This window comes from Anser anser (genome assembly GCF_964211835.1).
Source record: "Anser anser genome assembly, chromosome: Z".
Classification (NCBI taxonomy): domain Eukaryota; kingdom Metazoa; phylum Chordata; class Aves; order Anseriformes; family Anatidae; genus Anser; species Anser anser.
This window is the reverse complement of record NC_139723.1, coordinates 22,551,930-22,562,724: the sequence shown is the minus strand read 5'-3', so window position 1 is coordinate 22,562,724 and position 10,795 is coordinate 22,551,930. Positions and strand designations below refer to the sequence as shown.

Genomic DNA, 10,795 nt, shown 5'->3' with positions numbered 1-10,795 from the left:
TTCTAAATGTGATCGCATTGCAATTTGTTTTGCAACACATCATGCTAAGCTTATCACATTTTATGAGTTTGTGTTTCAGTGTTACAGACTATCTTTATCCTCTTCCCACAGATTTTCTCATGAAACATCTGTAACTGAAGAAACTGAGGTGTCAAATATCGAAAGAGGCGAAAGCCTGAAAGAGAAAAAGATAAATGTCAAATTCACCAATTACTGGCATATTCAGTAGCATGGTGATTAGAAATACATGAAACAACTTCCAGGACAGCTGTCCTGCTAACAAGGATATTCCTTCCTCTGAGATGCATGACCATTCTTTTAGCCCAAAACATCATTCTGGATCTGAATTAAAATTTGCCAATGGAAAATCACTCACAGTTGGACAGTTTCACAAAGATATTTGATTTTTGCCAAGGTATTATGTTTCCAAAAACGACATGACCATTTCCTGAGCAGCTTTACCAACCTGGATTAAAAAAGAACTGACCTGGAGCATGGGCTTATTTCCCCTCAGTGATCTCCGAGTATTGATACTGGGAAATTAAATTGACATTTAATGATCCATCACAAGGTCTTTCAGTCTTCTATAACATGTGGATAGAAGAAATTGTTATTGATTACTGCTTGGTCAATTAGAAGGCAGTAGGATCCTGATAACAGGGTTTTTGACTTGTGCTGATCTCTGTGCTACGCTGGTTAACATTTGGGAACATGGCTAGTGGGAAATGACTGCAATGCAGTTGTGCAAGGTAGGCGCTTTTCTTGTATGATATCTAATGCTTGTATTTTTATCTTAGGATAGCAAGGGTTGTGTAATATTAAGAGTGGAGTCATACCAATGAGTATATCAAATTTCTGTGCCATTTACAAGGCCTCTACTTGTTCTGCTTCACCCATCCATTCTTGCACTTTTCACCTTTGCCTGATGCCAGAACGGAAACTTCCCCTCAGTTCCTATATAGCTTGTACTGCAATGCAATGTTATGGTGTTTCAGACTGCTTTAATTTTAAGTCATCTAGTATTTTTGAATCTTTTAATAGATCGAAGTAATGAATGTTTTAAAAATTTCAGGGATTTTACATAATGGTCTTCCAACCATATGGGGCCTTGGTGATAGGAAGATGCTGACAAGCTGGGAAAGACAACTGCAATATGTTTCTTGACTCTTGTATTATTTTTGATAATATATTAAGGAAGTTTAAATGGCAAAGTACAGACTGTATTTTTGTTTGTGCAGTAAGGATTGCTCACCCCCCCCCCCCCCAAATGCTCTTAAATTACAGCATATGGTTGTGATCAGTGCTGAAAAATGACCTTCTGAAATGTACAGTTCTGTTTGTTTGTTCACTTTTAGGTACCTACTAACATTTAAGATGCCCTTTGTTATCTCAGACATCAGCACAGAATGACAGGTAGGACACTGGACCTATGGAGAAGCGTGATTTTCTGACTAAGAGTTGAAGGCTTATAAATTTATTTGGAATATCTCAAATAGCCTGAATGTGTATGTTTGTGGTTTAAAAGGTGTTTTCATGTCCAAACTTTTATTTACCTTTTGTCTTACCCTTCTATTTTGATGTTTTAATTGATATAAGATCTACAAGTTTAGATGACAATAAATAATTTTGGTAGCCTTCTTTATCCATTCAGAACTAGCTATTCGGAGCTCACTACAGGAGCAAAACTGCCTGTACCATGGGAGTGAACCATAAAGCTCATAAATCCTACCCAATATCCATTTTTCCTTTCAGGATATACCAGCAGAAATTGACTATATTAGAGAGAGATGTTAGAAACTATGATTCCTTCTTTCCTTTGACCTCTTAGTCTCTTTCTTTGAAAATTGTTTTTTTCTTTAGTAGGGAAGAATTATGAAAATGTATTTTATTTTTTCTTTAGAAAACACATATGTACTTTTTGGGAAATGCATATTGATGAGGGCCCAGAATATCACCTGACTTTAACTGAGCTGCACTTTGATCAATGGAGACTGATAGTCTCATGGGATCCATAGTAGTCAAACGTGGTAAGGGTAGAAATAGGTAAAGAAGTGCTAATGTAGTGCTAAATTAGATCTACTGAAAGCTCCAGTGTATCATCAGGATATTTTACAGATTACTTTGGGTTTGACAATATATGAATAGAGTCGTCCTCCTCTTTCTCTCCAGCCTGCATCAAGGCAGAGCAAGCTAGCTTCTGCCCAGCATTTGAGCAAGAGCAGGATTGTATTGATTTGCAATATACACTGCAAACATAACCTTTACTGGCAATGACAAGGCCTTTTTCTAGAGATATTCTTGTTAGCTGTGCTTATCTGAATGTGTTAGCAGTTGACTCATGGAGAAATACTTATTGCCAGCTGCAAAGTACTGTCAGAAACGGAACATATAACAACTAAGAATTTTCTGCCTGAAGACATAGGTCATAAAAAGTCCACGAGCTCTGAAATCTCTTTCTCCTGCCTCAAAATAGAAAGTCACTGGGATATTGATCTTGGATTTTCAATCAGATTTCACTCTCTAAGAAACTGATTTCATTACAAATCAGAATCTTTCTGCAGCATCACAGCATAATCATGCAAGTAAATTAAGAATAAAAAATAGTGCATTGTGGATATTGTTGACACTTTATTTAGGGTTATGTCATCTAATAGTAAGACAGGTAAGAAAAAATCATAAAGGTGTCTTGGAATGAAAATTTACATAAAGATCCTGATTTATAACAGCCAAAGATACCCTCTCTGCCAATTCAATTTAAGATGCAACAGTATTCCTTGGAGTGTGGACAATAAGGAGGTATCCATATCTCCAAGGAGCTACTGTAAGCATAGGTTATAACCTGCATGTCCTTTCATGTCCTTCTGCATAAATCTTGCATTCTCTTTTGCAAATACAACAGTCACATTTTCTTGACTGAGGATGGCATATCTGTAGATGATTTACGTTTAAGAGTTTTTAGCATTCTCTGTCTATACATTTCTGCATCTGAGCCCTCAGTATAGTAGGTTTCTGCTCCTTTCTGGCAATACTGAATTTAAGTGAAAGTGTGACTTTTCAATACTGAAATGCTAACTTAAAGTGTAGAATGTCTCTAACTATTCACTTTGGTGGTATTTTATTTAGTAAGTAGCCAAATCCCTTTCCCAGACACTATGTGATATGCAGTACTAAGAACTAAGAGCAGCCTTTCTTCCCATCTCTTGTATCTGAATGAATCTTAAAAGATATACCATGAAAGAAAGTACAGTTTGTGTTGAAATCAGTAGGATCCTTGAAGCTGAATGCAATGAATACAGGACTTCACCATTTTCTTCCAAATAAACTTATTTACGATATCAGCTAAATTTGCCCCGAAATCCAGGGTCTGGTCATATGTAGTGGGTTTACATGGCAAGATTTTGGTAGCAGAGGGCTGCAGGGGTGGCTTCTGTAAGAAGAATCCGGAAGCTGCCCCTTGTTAGATAAGGGCCAGTTTCAGCAGGCTCCAAAGGGACATGCCGCTGTCCAGAACTGGGCCAATAAGTGAGATTGTTTATAGCCTCTGTGAGAGCAGATTTAAGAAAGGGAAAACAAAACAAAAGAACAACAACAACAAAAAGTCCTACTGCACAACAGCAGCTGGGAGAGCGAGGAGTGAGAACCAACCCTGCAGCCCCAAGGTCAGTGCAGCAGGAGGGCAGGAGGTGCTCCAGGCAGGGAGCAGCCGTTCCCCTGCGGCCTGTGGAGAGGCCCCTGGTGGAGCAGGCTGTCCCCCTGCAGCCCATGGGTCCCACATGGAGCAGATCTCCACGCTGCAGCCCCCCGTGGAGGAGCCCCCAGTGGAGCAGGTGGATGTGGCCTGGAGGAGGCTGCGGCCCATGGAGAGCCCCCGCAGGAGCAGGCCCCGGGCCGGAGCTGCAGCCCGTGGAGAGGAGCCCACGCAGGAGCAGGGGGTCTGGGGGGAGCTGCCGCCCACCCGTGGGGGACCCGTGCTGGAGCAGTTTGCTCCTGGGGGATGGATGGACTCCGTGGTACGGAGCCATGTGGGAGCAGTTCTTGAAGAGCTGCTGCCTGTGGGCAGCCCCCGCAGGCTCAGTTCGGGAAGGACGGCATCCCGTGGGAGGGACCCCATGTGGAGCAGGGGCAGGGAGTGACCGTGAAGGAGCGGCGGAGACGAAGTGCTATAGACTAACAGCAGCCCCCATTCCCCCGTTCCCCTGCGCCGCTCGGGACGAGACGGGACGGGACTGGGGGAGGGGGGGAAGAGGAGGTAGAAAAGGGTGAATGGGGGGAAGGTGTCTTTAGTTTGTGTTATTTGTTTCTCACTTCTCTACCTTGTTAGTAATAGGCAATAAATTTCTTTAGTCTCCCTATGATGAGTCTGTTTTGCCCATGATTGTTGGGCAATCTCCCTGTCCTTATCTCAACCCTTGAGCCCTTTTCATCATATTTTTTCCCCTTTCCCTTTGAGGGAAGTAGAGAGACCAGTTGTGGTGGAGCTCAGCTGCCCACCTGTGTAAAACCACCACATCATGGAAACCTGCAGAAGGCTTTTTGTAATACTTCTTGCACATACTCCAAGTACTTTACATTCAATAACATCATATTTTTTTCTTCTTTCTAGGCAACAGATCTCTCTAACCACTTGATAGGCTAGAGTCACTGCAAATAAACACAGTTATGTGTTCAGCCAGGTATTGTGCTGTTTATAAGCCAACTTTTTCTGTTTAGTTTAACAAACTAAGGATTCAGCAGTCCCACAGAATTCAGTAGAAGGATGAGTAGCTCAGTACATCTTGTGAAGGTGAATAACTCCTTCCAGAACTGAATCTTTGGATCTTGCCTCATCTGATGACTCTCCTCAATTTTCATCTATTATATCAATATTATATCAATATAACTGTTTTCACTGGACTAGTCTGTGGGGGCTGCCTAAAGAAAACTTTCCACTTTCAGAGTCTTGATTTCCTTTATTTTCGACTGACAGTTGTTTGCTAAATTGTGTTGTGTTTTTGAAAGTGGCTTTGCTCCTGCTTTCGTGATTCATTTCAACATAGAAGGAAAACTCTAATTCTTGCCACAACGTGTTACAGTTAGCATTGTTATTCTAGGACATTCATAGGACATCTAGGGAACTTACAGTCAAGTAAGTCTCTTACTCATCTTAGTACGAAGGATTCTTCTATTGTTTTCTTAGTTTTCTATATTATCAGTCAAATCTCTAGATTCTTCCTATCTTGGAGTCTTATTTATTACATTTTACAGTTAAAACATTATTTTCATTAGGAAAGTTGGATTGAAAATCCAGATTATTCTTTGGTTTCAAAATATTCATGACTGTATTTTTCATGGTACAGAGGGTCTCTCAAAAGTATAGAGTTCCTAATCTCTGTTTAAAGACAGCTGTAATCAGTTGCTTATAAAAAAAATTCTGAAATATTGCAGTATGTCAATGAGAAACATAAAGAACTGGGAGCAAGAGAGAGACACTTGTGTATCTGTCTACTCATTTTGTTAGCAAGTTTTTGTGAAATCTTGTTCTAAACCTTAATGAAACAAGATCCGTATGTATCTTGTTTTGGAGACCACAAAAAAGCTACCGTTGTGCTTCTTTTTGGCAGTAAGTGTCCAATATCAATTAATAGCAAACTAATTTTGAAAGAAGAAGAAGCACAAATAAAATTTGAAATTAAAAAAATAAAATCTTTTGAACAAGAATTTATTTAGCTACTTGTGTGTTTCAAGACATCTTTATCTGTGTTCTTACATAGGTAAGAAGTCACTGCCTGGTAGTAACTGCAAATGAAATGCTGAGTTCATCCTATCTGACTTGAAATTCTTCACTGAGGCTCCCAAATTAAGATCAGGCCTGACTGAGCCCCTTTTGGTAGACAACAGAAAGGACTCAGCTTTCTAGGATGAAAAGTACCACTTGGAGACACTTTCTTGTCTCCATGAGCTATGTATGGAGGATAGAACAAACTGTATAGAGACACTAAATCAAAAAGCTGACTGTTGAATGATCAGAGGTGTTCTTTCGTATGTCTTCTACTACCTCAAGCCCAAATGTATTCTCCTCATTTACACTGAGAGTCAGTGATGTTTACTAGGTAAGTATCTATGACATGAGATGTATTTCAGCTAGAAAATTGTTATCAGGTTCTGAAACATATTTCCTGAAGGACATATAGCATGTAACACCAGGATATGGAATTCTTGCAAAATGGTAACAATTTTTCAGACTACTTGTCTCTGAGTTATGCATTTTTTTTACTATTATTCAACTAGGAAACTAATTTCATATGTTAAACAATTCATGTTTCAGTTTTTCAAGAGTTTCACATTTCCCACTTTTAAGAATACCCCACCACCCCCCAGTCCCAACATGAAAGCAGGTGGACTTCCATTCCAACATGGACTTAGGTGGAGAAGAATCAATTCCATATTCATATACAGCCACATACTATATTGCAAAGTAATTGCAATATAGTTCAGCTTCTCTAATTTACAGCATTAGAAAACTAATAAATAAGATAACATGTCACTTTTGATCACTTCTGATTATTGACTTTTACATACGTATGTGAATGTTGCTTTTATCAAAACATATGATATTAAGAGTATGTTTAACACCTGACATGTTTATAAATCAAAGTAGTGTACTTGACATTTTTGAAGTCACCAAGTCTTTATTTTATTTATTTATTTATTTTGATAAATCTTGTTATATGTGCCTACGATACTCCTGTTCAGTGCTATACGTTGGTAAGTGGTGCATTTCTTTCTGTCTTATCTCATTAGGATGTGTTTATCATGTGCTTTCTGTGTAATAACTGACTGAGGACAGTGCCAGACAAGAATAGATGTTACACCTCTGAAAGGTGTTAAGATACATTTTATTTCTCTTCTAGAACACTAGCTGACATTTTGATTGGCTGTCACCTGGATCTGTTGGATAAATAGCATGAATAATGTACACTCCCTACTGTGTAGCCAAAGAGTTTTTCAAGATCTGAATAGACAGAAGGGATCTTTTGCCAACTTATTTATCTCCTGCCTTGTTCATACGTATTTCAACTGTAAGTTTATTTATGGAGAAATTAATTTCAACTTGGAAATTCTCAAGTTTTTAAAGTACAGCTTGAAATGGTGTTTGAATACCTGTTTTCAGACCAGAGGTAGACATTTGAATTCAAGTCTTACAAATTCTTTGTGGAGGATAAAATATTTGGAAAATGATTAAGTTAAGAAAAACATTCATGTTTTAAAGTATTTATTTTTCCTATGGTAGAGTCCTGTTCTGAGAAGGTTGCTTAATGGTGTCACAACTGCAGCAGCAGAGTAAAATGATCATAAATTTTCACAAAATTGAAAATTATGTCCAGAAACAATAAAAAGAATAAAAAATATGGTAATTTATATGTGAAATCATACCCAATTAGGCAGACAATAAAGACTTTGAAGAGATTTTTTTTTTTAAGTACAAAAAATGAATAATAAGAATAGTTCAAAACACATTGGACTCTGGAGGCTAATCTTTGATTCCATAGGACTGATAGAAGGCTAAGGTGTAAAAAAAATGCACTCAAGGCTATAACAGGAAAATCTAAATGAGCTTTTTGTATTTGGGTTCCTCAGTATTAATTAGACATCATTGGAAAGGATTTTAGAGAAAAATAAAAGAGTAGTACATTCTTCTGAGCAAAAGATTTCACTCAAAAGGTCCAGAGTGAATTGTTACCAGCTATGTGATGTAAAACCTGTTACTCAAATCAGTTTTGGTGCCAGAAGAGAGGAAAGAGGCAAATGAGAACAAGTATTCAAAAAGGGCTCCAAAGGGAGTCTGGGAATCTACAGACCGCTGTATCTTACTTCTATACTGATTATACTGGTAGAAACCATAGGAAGGACTACAGCTAGTTAGGCACCTGGGAAACAGGTGTTAAATATCAAGCTTGTAAATCAAGTGATTCTGCTGGAGTATTGAAAGTCACATCAGCAAGCATGGTTGAGGGGACTGGCTGAGAGAGCACCGGATTTGAGGAAGAATGGTGGTTAATTACCGAGTAGAAAAAGGAAAACTGTGGTCTGTTTTCAGAGAATGCACGCTGTCAGTGAAGTTCTTTTATCACCTCTGCAGGCACCAATCCTATCTGATACTGTTTTCTTCAGAAAACATCTAGAAATGTGGTGAGCAGCAAGACGTCAAGGCTTTGACATTGGAAAACTACTCCAAGGTAGGAAAGAGCTGCTGGAGGTTGTCAATGAGCAAGTGAACAACAAAGTGCCAGCTAATATTTAATGTCAATAATCATGGAGTAACACAGGTGGCAAAACAGTTTTGACTATAAACACAATCGCTTGAAATTAATGGTGTCTCATTCCCGAGTGAATCCTTGCAGGCACCATGAACAGCACTCTGAAACATTCAGCTGAGTCCCTAGAAGCAATGAAAAAGGTAAATAAGATGTTAGGTAGTGAACAGGAATAGAGAACAAAACCTCATGACACCACAGAATTAGCCTGCAGTCTGTAGGCATTTTAAAATTATCACAACTGCAAGAAATTTCATCTTGCTCAGGGTTTAACAGACCTAGGGACAGTACAGAGAAGGGAAGGATCAGAGGTTACTTAATCAGATAGTTACTTCACAGAGAAGGGAAAATAGCCTAACCCTTATCAGTATGGGAAAGAGTTGAGTGAAAGTGATTTTGATAGATGTCCATGTAATCATAAATGGTGTGGTCAAAGTGAATGAGGAATTACTGTTGACTCTTTTTATATCCAATGAAGCTATTCTGCAGGTGATATAAAAGTCACCAAAATGAATAATTTCTTTCAAAAAAAGGATGTAACTGAAGTGCATAATTCATTGCTAAATAAAGTATAAATATATCAAAAAGAATATGAAAGAAAGGTCCATGCAAAGATTTTAAACAGAATGGTTTGGATGTAAATTTTAGCTCACAATATTTCAGAAAGATGAGTGCTAGAACTGTGGAGAGGCTGTTATGAGCACGAGATAAGGATCATCTACATTCTTCCTATAAATTCATTTATTGTTATGTATTGCAGTAATTGCAAGGGTCAAATGAGGCAGTTATTCTTAGTATTTTTAAATTTATTTTAAATTTTGTATTTTAGAAATATTATTATGATTGTTATAAGACTAAGCTGGAGAATGCATTGAGACTAACTCAGTCTCAGACAATAACTAATTCAAGACCTATATTATTTTATACAGCATTTATGCTTATGTTGAGCAGTCAAGAAATACAGCTTAGATTTGCTGACATAGTATGTTGCAGACTTGTTACTCTATAGGCCCTTAAAAGAGTCATTATGTCTCTGAATAAAATGATTTCAGTGAAATTTGTCAAACACTGTTTAATGGTGTCTCATGGTAAGTCTTCCCTAAGTGAAGAAAAGTTGGATTCCACCTCTCCTACTGCCCCCAGAGGAATAGTCGAATAGTGTTTTTTTGTGTAGTCTAAGATCTGAAAAGATTTGATTGGGACTCACACTAAATGCTGAATTTTAGTGTAAATAATTCTACCACTTTCACTTAGATTGTGTGTATATATATTTATATATATTTGGCAATTATATCATATATATTCCAATAATACATTTGAGATGTTGTGTGCTGTCAACTAAAACAGTTCCAATTGCATCAGTTAAAATTTCCAACATCATTACCCTTACAAAATCTTTACTGTTACTTTATTAAAGTCCTTCAGGAGCTATGGTGGCTTTCAAGGGGATTTAAAGAAGAATACTGTACCATATTTTAAGCACCACTATGAATGATATATCACTTAAATGCATTCTTAAAAAGGGTCAAAAAATGGGTTTGAAATGAAGACTGTATTTGATCAAATGAGAAAAATTGTGCCAGGTATTGCAGCAGCCTCTTGCAGAAAATAATAGACAGTAAATGAAGGTAAAGGATGCTCTTTCTACTTAGCTGAAAATCCATTAGCAATGTGATTTTCCCTGATTTTCCCCAGGAAAGTCCACTATCTTACATCTGTGGGTTTCTGTGACCTGCTATGTGTTGGTGTTTGATGTGTTTACCGTCATGCTTGTTTTTGCAGCTGAAGTGCAGACCTGATGAAACCAAGCATTGGGAAGTATTGTCAGGTTGTTGGAGTGATCTGCCTACCCCCATGCCACTATCAGAAATAATTGGGAAGTATGGCATGCTCTTCTTTTGATTTTCATATGTTTCTCTGCTATTTGAAAGGGGGGGTGGGGGCTGGGGTGGGGAGCCAGGTTTGGTGTAAGTGGAAGGTAAATGGCAGAATGAATGCATTACTTTTTTCTCTCAGCACTGTAGCAATGAGGAAAGGAAAATATGTGCCACACTGTCTCATCCTTTGCCTTTGTCACTGGGCAGCAATGCATTTAATGGCTGACTAAATGGCTCTAGCCTAGCAGAGAACAGACTGCTTTAGCAGGTCTTTTGTGTATTTATTTTATTTTATTTTATTTTATTTTATTTTATTTTATTTTATTTTATTTTATTTTATTTTATTTTATTTTATTTTATTTTATTTTATTTTATTTTATTTTATTTTATTTTATTTTATTTTATTTTATTTTATTTCATTTTATTTTATTTCATTTTATTTTATTTCATTTCATTTTTATTTTATTTTATTTATTTTATTTTTTCTGACTGAAAATCATCCTAGAGTTTTACAGCATGGAGCAGGTAACAAAATACCCAATGAAGTTCACTCTGAAATCACAGAGTTTTCAGCAGCTGTGAAATCTTGTTGTGACAAATTGAAATATCTTGGAAGTAACTCTT

At 37.4% G+C, this 10,795-nt stretch overlaps 1 long non-coding RNA gene across 1 annotated transcript; it reads left to right on the top strand.

Annotated features, from left to right (window-relative positions):
- Positions 1-6,921: 6,921 nt before the first annotated feature.
- Positions 6,922-10,161, top strand: LOC310889433. The gene is made up of 3 exons (XR_014576561.1): positions 6,922-7,058; positions 8,120-8,216; positions 10,077-10,161. It is a non-coding gene; the product is annotated as an uncharacterized lncRNA (long non-coding RNA).
- Positions 10,162-10,795: the final 634 nt, after the last annotated feature.